Genomic DNA, 15547 nt, shown 5'->3' on the forward strand with positions numbered 1-15547 from the left:
CTGGCAGGTGTGGCAGCTCCTGCAGTGTTTTTCTACTTCGGCCCCCATCTTTGGCCAATAGAAGTAGAGTGAGAGCCTTTCCTTAGTCTTCTTGAAACTCTAGTGACCAGCCAAAGGAATCTCGTGGGCTGACTGCAAGAACTGTGGTCTGTTCTCTTGGGGTACTACAAGTCGTTTGTAGTCTCCAGGTGCAGACTCGGTCGGTTCACTGTAGAAGAGGCCATCTTCCCAGTGCAACCTGTATTTCCCAGGCTCTTGCCCTTCAGTCTGAGCTTCTGCCTGGTGGTGAAGACCTTCCAGAGTTGGACATTCCCTCTGTCCCTTACTGAAGTCTGCCCTGCTGGGTCCACCTTCTGCCAGTAACAACTGCAGCTCAGGATGGTCAACAGGATCCAGATCTCCAATGAGTTCCTGGCCTTCCATTAGCTCTTCCTCAGAGTCTAATTCCACCACACAGGGTTGTACCTCCCTCTCAGCCTCGGCTGGAGGTGGAGTTACGGGTGTGACGTTGGACAACCGCTGGGAAGTCCGTGTCTTCTGCACTGGAATGCTGGCTGCTGGTTTCGGGATAGAAGTTTTAGGTTTCCCTTTTGCTTCTGATTTCTGGGAGACAGCGGCCGACAATTCCAGTGGAGCAGGAGTGATATCTTTCTTCATCGTCTCCTGGAGAGTTCCGCGCATGGTCCTCTCTCTTGCGGGTCTGGTTAGCTCCTGTAACCGTTTACTAGGAGGTCTGGGAGTATGCGATACAACTCCGAGAGTTTTCAAATCGTTACCCAACAGTACGCGTCCTGGTACCTCACTCTGTATGCTGACAGGGATCTTCACAGTCATGTCGTTACACTGGATGAGAACTGGTAATTGGGGAAGCATCTGCACAGGCCCTCCAGCTAACTTGGTGAGGTGTTTGGGTGCCTTAGCAACATCCTCGGCCTGAAAAAACGATTTATCCACCACAGTTATGCTGGCCCCAGTGTCCCTAATGGCAGGAGTCTCCTGACCATTCACCTGGACACTGTCCTTATAATACTCTTTAGTATTATCAGGGATAGAATTATAGACATTTAAATTCTGTTGTTCCCACAACCCCAGAGATACTAAAGAAACGCTAGCTGAGACTCCAATGGGTTTGTCAGCTAGCAGTAGAAAGTTTCCACTTGCCATTTGGACTTCCTCCTCTGGAGCGAAGGCTAAGGAGACAAGCTGGACCCCTGAAGGTTTACCCTTACATCTGGGATCTCCTTTCACGTGATTAGTCGAGCCACAACTAAAGCATTTACCAAATGCTTTCTGGAATGGTGGCTTGTTCTGACCTCCTTCCGGTTTGGCACCAGAAGACACACTATTCTGCTGTGGTTTTCCCAGTGGCTTACCCTTCTGGTTTTGTTTGGGGCCCTCTTTGGAATGTGAGTTATTTGAATTCTCTTTTGAGTCTTTTTTAGGCTGTTTTCCCTCATCCTTTTTCTGAGTTGCCCCAGAATCCTTATGAGTAGCCCTGTTGGCAACCCACAAGTCAGCAGCCTTAGCTAGCGCCCTGGAATCCAATTCCTTCGAATCAGCCAAGTGCTGTCTGAGCTCAGGAGAACAGGCATCATAAATAGACTCCAACAAAAAAAGATTTCTCATACCCTCATAAGTGTTCACTTTGTAACCCTTAATCCATCCCTCTAAGTTTTTGAACCCTTCACTCACAAAGGTAGCCCAAGGGGTACCATCATGCTTTTTGAGGGTTCTAAACCTCTTAAGATACTGGGAAGGGGTCTTCCCGAATCTAGCTATCAAAGCTAGTTTCACACTTTCGTAATCCGTCTTATCCGCCTCCCCAACTCCATTACCACATCAGTCGCAACAGGAGGGAGCCTAGAGAACAACCAGGCGAGCAACGCATTCCCTGTGATGTCCTGGAGCCCATGATTGTATTCAAACAGTTTCAACCAATCCAAAACATCCAATTTCGGTTCATACATACCCACTAATTCCTTCGGCATCCGGGGTCTTTTGGGACTGGAGCTCCTAGAGGAACCAGAGGAGAGAGAAGCATTTTCCATAGACAACTTTTTCATCTCCAATTTGTGATTGAGTTCTATTTCTCTGAGTCTTAACTCAGCTTGCTTCTGCTCAGCCTGGGCATTCATCCCTCTGAACTCGAGCTCTTGGTTTCGTTCAGATTGAGCCAAGAACCGTTTATATTCTAGTTCGAGCTTCAGTTTTTCTAGTTCAAAATAAGCAGGGTTACTTGTGGGACCTGGAATGGGCCCCGTAGGCACAGCTGGTAAGGCAGGTAGAGGAACAGGGGAGACAGTTTCGTTAGCCTCTCCGTCCTCGTCAGCCTCTTCATCGCTATCATCAGAATCACGATTCAGATCAACACCATTACTGTTTTCTACAATTGCTGGAGAGATTGGTTCCTCTGAACCAGTACCCAGACTTTGGTTCGCCAGCAATCTCTCAATTAGTTCTAACTTCTTGCCTCTTACAGGAAGATTCTCTTGCCTACAGAGAGCTCGCAGACTCTCAGTATTTTCACTTGACAAAGACTATTTACTGTAAGTTTCCATCGTAGACATGTTTTTGAAAGTTGCTTTTTGTGTAAAGTTTTGTGGTTAGTTATCCTACAGTGTCGAAAAAAGCACTCTAAACTGTATACTCGATACAAATCCCACCGCTGTACACCAGTGTTAGGCGGAAACCTGTGCAGTTCCCTCTGGGACCACTGCAAAAGATTTAGGACCACAGGCGTTGGTGGTGAACCCACTTGGTAGCAGTCTGCACCACACAGATTCACGTGGTAGCTGTGGCTGAGCAGTTAGACTTCTCTCAAGAAAAGTTGAGCAGTATGTGGAGTATACAACATAGGGCAATTCTTCACAGCAAGACAAGCAAACACGTAACGAGGCTTAGTGTAAAGATATTAAGGTATTTATTTATAACAAAATGTCTATGAAAAACACTATGGCAAATCACGGCAAACAAATCAAACACAATTACTCTACGAAATAGATAATCAATCCCCCTAGCGATATCGACAACTCTAGGTTCTACTGGTACCACTTATTTTCAGACAGAGGTGTATACCTCAACCTAGATGACACTCGAATATTAGTTAGGACGGGAGAGAAAAAAATAGGCAGGTTACGAAATCAACACAGTTCGTTCCTATCGGATAAAATGCAAGGCAGGAAGGCAAGAATCACAATAGATCGTAAAGTTCAGAGGCCAGGCCCACTCGGAGAGAGGCAAGGCGCGATGTCCCAAAAAGTCTCTAGTGGAGATGCATTCAAGTCTGTATTGCAAATGGTTATCGGTGGATTGAACCAGTTCAGAACAACGAATGAGAAAAGCTTGGAGGTGACCCAACGGAACGGAGAGGATTAAGACAGCTCACTCGAACCGATCGAAAGGGAAGCCAGGCGGACACGGTACCTTGTTGTGGAGGGCAGCTCCGGCGGGGGCAGTTGTTCCTGGTGGTGGATGCACGTTGGGTCTTTGCTATGAGTAGAGATGATCTCGTCGTCGCAGGAAATGAAGTCCAGTGCACCACCAGGGAAGAGACCAGCCACGGAGTGCTCCGTCACAAGGCACCACCTTTTGGTCGCGGTTCAGGGGTAGTGGCTATCCGGTTGCCGGGGTGCTTCTGCACGGGCAATTGGACCACGTGTCCTGAGGTGAATAAAAAGCAAAGGGGACTGGTTGTTCCCACCAGTCAGGGGAAGAGACTCTCCGGCAGGGAGATCTCCTCTGTCGTCGGGAAGTGGTGAGTCGGTTCCGCAGGGCTCCACCGGAGGTGTCGTCGTGCAGGTCGGCTCAGCGTCACCCTTATCGATTCTTAGGTCCTGTGGCGACTTCTGAAGATCCAGTCCCAAAAGCCCTACTTTTATGCAGAAAACCCCCATTCATTCAGCCTAGCTGTCAATCAACACATGCTAAGTGGTGTGCTGGAACGCTCACCACTTGGGCCAATCACTCCAGAGTGCGACCGGAGTTGGCAAGGCAACTCGGTCCAGGGTGCCTAACCCCCTCCCACACCCCTGTGGAAACGCAGACAGAATGGCACCACTTTGGAGGGTCTCTGTACAGAGGCCTGCCAAAAGTGGAACAAAGGGCTCAACCTTTGGTTTAGGAGTCACAGAGACGAACACAGACGCCATTTTACAAACCGAGTTCTGGCAGAAAATACCACTCGATAAACTTATTTAAGACAAGTAGATCGGTGGTACGTTAGAGATTAACGAGAAAAAAAGGGTCAATCTCCAACAATGGGATGAATCCCATAGGGTTGTGCTCGGGGTCGAACACAACAAGTAGTTTCCACTGCCACCAGCCAAAACTCGACAAGGGGGGACGGGACAGTGCCCCCTTGAGTAACAGGTCCAGGAGTAATCGAATTACCCCTACTAGTACCTCCACAATAAGATGGTTTGTAATAGTCCTGTTAGTAAATTTAGGTCTAGTAAAGCCAATGGTGACTTTACATGCCCGGGGAGACAGTAGTCAGTCCCCGGGTATGGAGTCTATGGTGGGGGACCCGCTAGGGCGCCCCCGTGTTACAGCACGTAGGGTGCGGTGTAACACACATAGAAAAACATATGAGACCCTATGGAGTAAAAGACCCCATAGCCCATCGAACACATTGACATTTCAAAGGAATTACACACATACATGTCCAAGAGTGGGAGAAAAGAGTCTCACTCTTGGCAGGATGGAAAAAAACAAACTCCAGAAATCCAGCAAAGCTGCTGGGGGACTCACTGGGTTAGGAAATTCAGCCTAAACAGAGAATTCTCCCTAACATTTGTCATATGAGGAGGTTGGAGAATATTAGTTGGTTGTGATAGTAGAACAGAAGGAGGAGGTTGGTCATATGAAGTAGGTTGGAGAATATCAGATGGGTGTGATAGTAGAACAGAAGGAGGAGGTTGGTCTCTGTATATACTGTACATTATTTTACTACTGTATTTATATATATATATATATATATATATATATATATATATATATATATATATATATATATATATTGTGCCTTGTAACTTGTCCTAAGTGCCCTTTTACTCCAGGGTCTGGAGCACTATATAAATAAAATAAACAAACAAACAGGAGGTTGCAGAATATCAGATGGGTGTGATAGTAGAATGGCAGGAGGAGGTTAGTCATATGCAAGAGGTTGGAGAATATCAGATGGGTGTGATAGTAGAATGTCAGGAGGAGGTTTGTCCTTTGCAGGAGGTTGGAGTGGATCGCCAGGAGAAGGAACATGATGCTAGAAAGGTGGTGACTAGTAGGCAGGTTTAAGAGGGAATGTTATTCTAAAGGCAAGAGGAAGGGTTGAAACCCCAATTTGATGGTGTTGCACACAGAGTGGTAGGAGGAACAAGCATGCAATGTATCATTGAGGTGAAGCAGGAGAAGTGTAGTTGTAGAGAGATGTTGCAGTGGTGGCAAGCCAGGACACTAAGGATGGGAGCTCCCTCAGGAACCTGTTGAGATAATCCTAGAGGAGTAAATCTGTTTGTTGCCACTGTGGAATGTTGACTCAACTACTTACGTTTTCACATGAGTTGGCTGTATACACTTAAATAGCACAAATTATACAAGAGGAGAGAAGAGACAATTGGAGTAGAGTGTCCGAGTAGGGGCATCCTCTGGAACTTAAGTACCTTGAGAAGATGGACACCTGTGCTTACACCTTGTTGTCGAGAATCACTCTTTTTCACTTGGATCTTTGTTGGTTTCCATCAGGGAAGAAGTCCTGACCATTCCAAGAAGGGCTTAGGTCTTGGGCACTGCTCATTTTTCCATAAGGAGCTGTTAAAGAATCTCTGCTATATCCACACATCCGAGACCTGACAACCTTACCCAATAGATTTACTGTAGGAGATGGTTTAATACCAACATTTAATGTTTTTCTAGTCAAGTGCAGGAAACCATTAACATAGGAAATAACAGTAGGGGAAATAAAGTCCAACTTTCTCTTGTCTGTTGTTCCATGTCCTTGTTGTCAAAGTAATTTTGTCCGGTGTCTCTCACTCTCGCTGTATCATGACCTGTGTCACCCACCTCAGGACCCTCACTGTATGATCACCTGTGTCTTGACACCTTTTTGGACACCCACCACTGTGGTATCAAATGCGTCCACCCCCTGTTCAGACTTCTCGGTGTGTTAGAAACATTTCCTTCCATCTTCACCTTGTACGACCCCACCCACTGTGGTATTATGAGTTTTATCCTCCAGACCTCCAGCCCATACCATTAGCTCATTGTTATTATCACCTGGGTCCCTTATCTTCTCTGCATTATATGCATCCGTGTCCTCCATCCCTTCCTCCTCAGACCACACACTCTAGGTATCATTACCTTTGTCCTCCATTGTATCCTCCTCAATCCCTTTGCTGTATGTTTTTACCATCTATCTTCTCAATCTTCTGTGCAGATCCCACACTCTGTGTTATCACCCGAGTCCTCCATCCTTTCCTCCGGATGATACCATCAACTGATTAACCCATTGCTTGCTCCTCAGACCACTGCTCTGTGTGATTATCAGCCGTGTCTGCCATCTTCCCCTCCTCAGATTCCTTGCTCCATGTCATTATCTGATGATTCCCCATTTCCCCTTCCACTGATTCCTTACTCTGTGTTATTACCACATGTTCTTTATATTTTCCTCCTCAGACCCCTCACGGTATTATTATCACCTGAGACCTCCATCCTTTCTGTGAGAAAGCAAAACATATGTGAATAAGTTTTGCTTTCTGTTAGCATCTCCTGATGATTTCGTTGCTTGCTCCTCAGACCACTGCTCTGTGTTATTATCAGCTGTGTCCTCCATCCTCCCGCACAGACCACTCCCTCTGTGTTTATCATCACTTGTGTCCTTCATCTTCTCTCCTCAGATTCCTCGCTCTGTGTGCAGTGAGAGCTGTCCTCCTGGATACCGTAAGGTCCTTCAGAAGTATCGGCCAATCTGCTGCTATGACTGCACCCCATGCCCTGATGGAGAAATTACCCACTTAAGTGGTAGGTGAGAACATTCCATACACTGACTAATATGAACAAGTGGAAAATTCAGCTCCTGTGTCCTGGGGAATATGCTTTTGGGGTGGACTCAAAAATGAGAACATGAATACATGTTTAAGAAGGTATTTGTCCAGGTGCTGATATTTTCAACTCATTCCTCACCTACTGATCCATGTCCTATAATCAATCACTTCTGAATTCGGCAAATGTCAGTTAATGGAATCGCATCAGTCACATGGCCAATATGTCAAAATATGGTTCTTTCAACAACACCTGACCAAGGCCTAATTCCAACAGACCCTAATACCGACGCACAGACCTCAACACACAGTACTAAGCTACTGTTAAAAGATACCAGACCTAATCAATCGTTCTCCTTTCCCAGAGTCATTGTAGCAATAAGTTGATTTTTTTCTAATAGCCAGTGTATCTATCCAATCTTGAGCTCATAATGTGTTTTTAGCCATTTGCATGTTCACCATCAGCCTCTCAACTGTAATTTCACAAGCATTTAAACAAGCACTACATTTCCTTAGCCATTTTTTCAGAAGACAGTCTGGTTTCGCATTGTTCACATTCCTCAAAATCTCAAAAGGAGGAAGATAATGTGAGGCCAGACACTTTCCAAGGTGAGAGTTCGACTTCCACAGAATAATGGATTGCAAAGATGTAGGCTCAATTTAAATCTAATCGAGGCAACAGACAGATATTTGGGAAGTCTCAAAACCCTCCTCCAGAAGAATCCCTCCAGAATCCCCAATGTTTGCTAGGGGAGATTTAATATTGCCAATGCAATATAAGTTAAAATGTGTACAAACTTTTGTTTATAAAAAGTTAGAAGTGGGAGTACTGTGTATTTCCCATAATGCGTGTGTAGGGCCACCCGCTGGGCCGCCAGTCTCTTCACCTTAGATGTAAGTGTTATATAGCATGCCCATGTATATGTATATTTACCAACACATTCAAATATGTGAACGTATCCACCATCAATAATTCTTCTTTACCCATCACCCAATTGTTATCATGCTTATCCCTCTCTTGTGCTGCTGACAAAATTAAATTTAACTTTCACCTAATTCTTGGAAATGTAGGCTATGAATCAATTTAGCCTACGGCGATGCCCTACAGGGGTTTGGCCAATAAATACCAAATCATCTGTGTATAAGATTCAAGGGTTAGCACAACCATTCAATTTCAGGGGTAAATATTTTATCAAATGCTGGGACTCCCCCATGTCAGAGATATATAGATAACACAATGCTGGGGCATCCCGATTTTAACACACCAGGCGCATTGATGTTTCCCAAGAGATGACCAGGACATGTTAATCTAACATGTATAGAGGTCCCAGAATATAAAGCTTTAAAAGCCTCCCCCATATCATGAAGACAATCCCATTCAAGAAGCTTATCCCATGACCTCTACCAACTCAGGCTGTCAAACTCTTGCTCCAGGTCAATAAAAGCCAAATAGATCTTAGCCTTGTTCTTAAGCAGGAACAGGTTTAGGGTAGTGCCCACCACCTTAACAAATCCGGTTTGATGTGGGTCCAAACAACCACATGTAATTGCCCATGCATTCAAGTCTCGCAGTAGTACAGATGCAAACATTTTCCCTAAGGTATTCAGAATGGTGATGGGGCAATAGTTTGTCAGATCCTCCCTATCATTCTTCTTGAACAGTGGGACAATCAGAACAGTTTTCCATGAATCTGGGACCGGTCTGGCCTCCATCACCTGGTTAAACAACCTGACAATACATTTGGTCCAAGAGCCAATAGCTTTTTTTAGCATGGCATTAGTAAGTCCACCCGGTCCAGAGGGCCGCAACAAACTCAATTTTCCAATTAGAGTCTCAATATCCTCCTTATCAAATATTAAAAAGCATCTTTTAGCAGAACATATATATCTGCAGTACTCCATGGGTATTATCAATGTAAACAAGTCTGTCCATCCTTGCTCAGAGACTTGGTTACCTAATAATGACGATTGAAATCTTCTGTCATGATTTAATAATTTCCATAGGTTTCATGAACCTATCAATTATAGAACATTAGCAGAGACAATACAATACTCCAGGCAGGCTCTCTGTGCTCCCCTAGATCAAGTCCAAGCTCCAGGAATATCTCCCTTGGTTTGTCCGTTTAACATATGTAAACCCCGGTCAGCTGTTTCCTGGAGCCATAAAGCTGCTCTCTTTTCCAATACATTATCATTCAATACATTCCCCTGTGCATCTAGACATTTCAAATGTAGATCCCCACAAATAATGATATGTGGATTCTCCAAACTTGCATATATCTCATCGATCCGGCCATAACAGAGTCAATAAACAAGTTTTCTTTACACTTAGCCACATTCCAATAAGAACTACATACCACAAGGAGAGTCTATCCCTCCCCACCGTTAGCCCTTCTCTCTAAAATCAAAATATGGGAAATAAGGATTGGTTCTAATTTTTCTTTCAGCACAAACCCCCTTCCCCTCCTTATAAGTGGCAGCAGGCCCGAGTAAGGTTTTCCAGCCTGACCTTTTTGGGAAGGGTTCAAATACACTCCAGAGCCATCACATATTGGTTTAAACCTTAACCATGTCTCTTGTAGGCATACAATGTCATACATACCCAAGCCAAGATCCTCATTATTAAAAAATTGAGCAAAGCCTCGAGAGTTCCAAGACCCTATTCATAGACCCTGTCACATTCCTGTCCTTAGATGACTCAAGGTGCGGCCAGGGAAGTCACCAGCCATGACCAATCTTGATTTGCCACACCTGATGGCCTCCGGCCTTTACTAATGACTCACATCGATCTTTTGAACAGTTAACAGTAACTGTTGATGGCAAATATTTTCCATTAAGTGACCTAGTTGAATCATGGCCTAGTTCCATATCTTCATTTGCTTATTGCCGACCCTGAGGGGATCCGAGAGAGAGCCAAGGTACTTAGATCACTGATCACTCAGGAGCCATTGTAGGGATCTCAAGTGCAACCTGGCCTCTGGCACTAGAAAAATGCAGGAGATCATGAGGCCTATTAGGTGGCTCAAGGAAGCCACTGGTAGAGGGGCATGGTTCCGGAAAAAGTCAACCATTTGTGTCAAGCTGACTACTCTCTCATCAGGAGGGAAGGCTTTCCCACCGAGTGTTTATGACTGTTCTGATGAACTGGAGCCTCTGGACTGATGTTATTTGGGACTTCTTTAAATTTAGGTAGAAACCCAGCTTGTGCAGCAGCATGACCTGCAGACTTCCCTCGGATCAACCAGTCGTCCAGATAAGGAAACACGTGGAGCCGCATCACCTGAGGTGAGCCACAACTACCGCCATGAGCTTTGTGAAGACCCTTGGGGAGGAGGTCAGACCAATGGGAAGCACCTTGAACTGATAGTGCATATCTCCTATGGTGCAACATAAGAACTTCCTGTGCTTTCGATGGATTGGCACATGGAAATAAGCATCCTGTAGGTCTATCAACACCAGCCTGTCCTGTACTTCAAGAGTGTGAAGAATCTCTCTCAACGTTGCCATCCTGAATTTGACTTTCCTCAGTAACTTGTTCAAGGCTCTGAGGTCCAGAATGGGACAGAGACCTTCTCCCTTCATGGGTATCATGAAATACCGGGAATACCAACCCGATCTTCTCTGCTCGAGAGGTACTCTTCCATGGCACCCTTCAACAACAGAGCTCTCAGTTCTTCCTGGAGCTTCTGTCCCGGTTGGATTGGGGGTGGGAGCCGTTGCTTTTCTTACAAATGGGAGACAATAACCCCACTGAATGAGCTGAAGGGCACAGGCAGGCATCAGAAAGTGTTCCCTGACAATGGAGAAAATGCTCTGTCAACCATCCTTCAACAGGTGCCCTGTGAGAGGGGAAAATCAAAGATGTTTCAGAGGATGGGTCGTCCCCACTGCTGTTAACCTCTAGAAGTCCCTATGCCCATTCTGGAGCACAAGTAATGCTTCTGCCCTGGACAGGCCAGTGGGAGCTCTGCTCTCCTGCCATAAGGAGCCTATCTCCTGTAGCCCTGTGCCCTTGAAGTGAAGCTAAATGCAGGTTTGGCCAGCTGCTCAGCTAGGCCTAAGGACTTAGCAGCAGTTTTGGATTCTTTAAATATTTTTTAAGGAATTGTCAGCTTTCTGAACGAATAGAAGATCACCCTCGAAGGGCATGTACAGAAGCTTGACTTGGACATTGGGCAAAAAAACAGAGGTTTTTAAATATGGCTGTCTTATTAGTGTTATGGCTGATGGCATAGATTGCCTCACAGAGTCAGTGATGTCCAGGCCTGTTTGCAACGCCTGTCTGTCCACCTCTTTCCCATCCTCTACTAGCTATAGGAAGCCCTCGTGCATTTCTCCTTCTTGGACAAACTGAGCAGCGTTTTCAACTGCTGTCCATAGACCGAAGGAGTACTTGGCAAAACTGCTTGCAACATGTGTAGCTTTTAGTGCCAGGCTACCTGAAGTGCATTCTTTCTTTGCTAGGGCATCTACTTTTTTTTCTTCCATGTCGGGAGGAAGTGTGGACGTAGAACATGCAGGTGTAGAAGAGACAGTAGCCACCTGCATAACAAGCCTCTCTGGGGAAGGGTGAGGGGAGAGGTTGAAGGGTCTCCTCTAGCCGGCCTGTATTTCCCAGAAATGTTGGAGCTAATGGTAGGAATGGAGCAAGGGTTTTGCCACATAATGTTGAAAGGATCGGCAATGGCCGAGTTTAAGGGCATATTACGTTCTGTGGTGAGGCCTTCATCTAAAATGTCTGTAAGGTTATACATCTCTATTAGTCCCCAGATTTCTAAGCATGCTATTTGTTTTATTCAATTTGTGCCAAATGTTCCTTTTTTGTGTCTCCAGTTGTCGACATCCTGTAGTACCTTTTTGTAAAATTGCAGGGATTGCTTTGATGGTCTTCTAAGCCATGTAGTGGGCATCTGTTTCCTCAGGGGCATCTCTAAAGAATTATTTTAGTCTGAGGTTTCTAATAAATCTCTGAATTTCCACCCTAAATATAAATGTATCTCGGGTTTTGGTGGCCCAAAACCTAATCCTAAATTCAATGTCTGTTGAATTTAGGATTAGGTTTTTTACAAACCCCACGGTTGAATGCAATCCCAGGGTGTCAATACCCCATTCTACTAAAGTCCTTAATTTAGAAATATTATGAAAATAGGGCTGGGATTGTTGAAATTCGAGTTCTGGGGACGTGTCCAGACCGCTGACATCCTGAAGGCCTTGAGCCAGTTGTAAAAGCTGATTCTGGTTATCAAAATAATTTACCCCTCCAGAACTTAAGTAAATAGGATTTGCATCCCCATGGTCATCGGCGTCATTACTGCCGAAGATACCTGCCACAGTATTGAAACTTTCATCCCAGGTTTAAGGGGTGAATGTTTTCTTGACAACTGTCAACATCGAGGGTTTGTCTCTAGGTGACAATATGGTGGATGTTGGTGTCGATCCGGATGTAGACGCGTAGCGTCGACATCCTTGGATGCGCTGGGTTTGTCTGCCACCATTGGATCTCTTTCGGTGTCAAAAGATTAATTGCACCGACATTGTTGCTACCGAGGCACACAAGGGGTCAGGTATTTCAAGCACCGCTCTTGGCTCCAAAGCATGCTGTGTGGGGGGTTTAGCGGCGCCAATTGCAGCATTTCAAGCATCAAGGTTTTTGAATCCTCCCACTCTTGCCGCATGGTAGGCCCAGCCGATGGCTTACCTTTATCCAGCGGTGGCGATTACGCTTTTTCTTCTTCCGGGACAAGGACAAGGAAGAGTGCCTCCTTGAATAGGCCAGTTTCTTGTTGCGCCTATGTACCTTATCAGCGGTGTGACCCTCAGTTTCGGCCTCCGAAGACCAAACCATGAAATGTTCAAGAGATTTTGAAGACAGTCAACCCAGAGTGAGTTTTGCAGCTCGATCGCATAGGGATTTGAGTTGCATTTTGGTGCGCAACGGACACCCGTCAGTCCCGTGACCTGTGCTGAGGCACCCGAGACACAACTAGTGTGGGTCAGTGATGGACATCTTGGTGACACAATCATAACACCGTTTGAAACCCGATATACGAGTGACCAACATCTTCAGTCGACAATTTGAAAAAAAGTTCACGTTTTCTTACGAAAACGTCAAGTGAGTTAAAGACTTGGTGTTCCCAAGCAGCGTGTTAACGCACAGAAAAAAGGAACTGAGGTTGGGGCGTAGTGGTGTGGTATTTATACGACGCCTGACGTCACGTCCACAGCCGATGGCCAGACGCCGAGCAAGACGGGGCATCATCCATTTTCATATTCCCCTCAATATGAGCGCTCAGATCAAATCCCAAGGGAAGCAGGCCCTGCCCCTCTTTCATGAGTTTCGACTTCATAGCACAGACTTGGATGGAGGATTACACAGTCCATGCAACTCTCATCCACAAATTGCACCACACGAATATCCTCTGAATGATTGTATCTCAATATCGGAATGTGATGCAGCAACTTCAACAAATTTGTTCGATTAAGAATTAGAATATCATCCATTGGGAACAATCTTTCCAAAATAATTAAATTATCTGTTAGATGCCTTGGATAGTCTTTGGTTGAAGTTATCAATGACAGCGTTTGACTTGAGGTATATACCTTGCTTTTCTCAATAATTTGCATGCCTGTCAAAAGGCCACTCTCTTTTCTTCTAGTGTCCGAAAGCACAAGGTATGCAGGTGCTTTTCATCTCACTCACTTCCCAGCACTTTGGTTGTGGTACCCAAAACTGCATCTTTAGCTCCCAACAATTTCTACCTGGGTCCGACAATGTTGGGGTCCCTCGATCCCAGATCTTCTAACGTGTCAGTCGCTTCATCATTAATAATCACATCCAGCAAATCACTCAGATCATAATCCTCAAGTAGGGTCAGATACTGATTCCCGCCCAGTTCCATCGAATCAGTGTTGGCCAGCCATTGTTTATCGGGGTATTTCCAACCCTTTGTATCTCTCTGCGGGAACATTGATTCTGAGTCCTTGGTGACTTTAAGGCAGCATCCTTAAGTTCCTCAGGAATGCCCTTGATTCATTAGTCTTGGGACAATAGGTCACTAGAACAATTTTTGACTTCTATTTTGCTGGGAGCCTTCCTTGAACTTTGGTTCAGCCAAGATGCTTCTCTTCTGTTTCACAGACATCGCAAAAATGACATAATAGGAGTATTTTTGGTACTCTTAGGTGGGTCAATTGAAGATTTATCACTCTCTTTAGATGTACAAACTTTTGTCATAGGACATTGTACCTCAATATTATTCAGTTACAAGCAATGTCTCTTTAGGATCAGAATCCATGCTCATCTGAATCACCAAATCAGACGTTTCTGCCTCTACCAATAAACAAGGCCCACGTTCATTGGTTTGAGTATTTCCCAAACTGACCTCGGATTCAATCGGTTTACTGTGAGTATGTTGGATTTGATCTGCTTATTTTGGGGGCCCTTCATTCCCCACATAGGTTGACTTATAGTGAGCCCTCATCCATGTGCAATCTTCCAATAAAGCAGCCATCAAGGTATTTTTATCAAATTATTCTCTTCTTGCTAAATCACACTGTCTGTGTTGCCATGTAATTGAAGTTTCCGCCTCTTTATCCAGCTGGCTGTGTACATTAATTACACAGATTTCCAAGTATATCATCTTTGAATGTACCATCGCAATAAGAGTTGCCTGGTCTTTAAGTAAATCATTTAAGGACTCATATAGTTTTGCAAACGGCCCTAGTGAGATATATAGTGCTGCCATTATATTATTTTCTACTTGAGAGGCTGTAGCTGCGAAAGATGCGCTTCTTGCATGATTTCAACTGTCTGAAAAACCGAGTCATTTCATGAATCCTGAGAGGACAGTGAGGAGGAGTTATGAGCCGATCTCTGGGTCTCACAAACCCAAATAGGGGGAGTCTCTAAATACATTGAGACCCTGTGACTACCTATCAAGACTGAATGACGGGACATGAGGGAAAGTCTCTAAGTACATTGAGACCCTGCAACTACCCTTCAACACTACAAGCTTGGACTTGTTGGCAAAGTCTCTAAATACATTGAGACCCCATTAGTACATTTGAACACTGCATGCCAGGACTTCAGGGCAACGTCTCTAAATACATTGAGACCCTGCAACTACCCTTCAACACTGCAAGCCAGGACTTGAGGGAAAAGTCTCTAAAAACATTGAGACCCTGCAACTACCCTTCAAAACTGCATGCCAGGATTTGATGGTAAAGTCTCTAAATATATTGATACCCTGCAACTACCCATCAAAACTGCATGCTACGACTTGATGGCAAAGTCTCTAAATACATTGAGACCCCGTTAGTACCCTTCAACACTGCATGCTGGGACTTGATGGCAAAGTCTCCAATAAAAACGTAGACCCTGCAACTACCCCTCAACACTGCATGCCAGGACTTGATGCCAAAGTCTCTAAATACATTGAGACCCTGCAACTACCCTTCAACACTGCATGCCAGGACTTGATGGCAAAGTCTCTAAATACATTGAGACCCTGCAA

At 45.0% G+C, this 15547-nt stretch overlaps 1 pseudogene; it reads left to right on the top strand.

Annotated features, from left to right (window-relative positions):
• LOC138568902 (vomeronasal type-2 receptor 26-like) overlaps window positions 1-15547 on the top strand; it is a 126649-nt pseudogene that overhangs the window by 65872 nt on the left and 45230 nt on the right.

This window comes from Ambystoma mexicanum, chromosome 2q, assembly GCF_040938575.1.
Source record: "Ambystoma mexicanum isolate Mex_15411 chromosome 2q, UKY_AmexF1_1, whole genome shotgun sequence".
NCBI classification, from domain to species: domain Eukaryota; kingdom Metazoa; phylum Chordata; class Amphibia; order Caudata; family Ambystomatidae; genus Ambystoma; species Ambystoma mexicanum.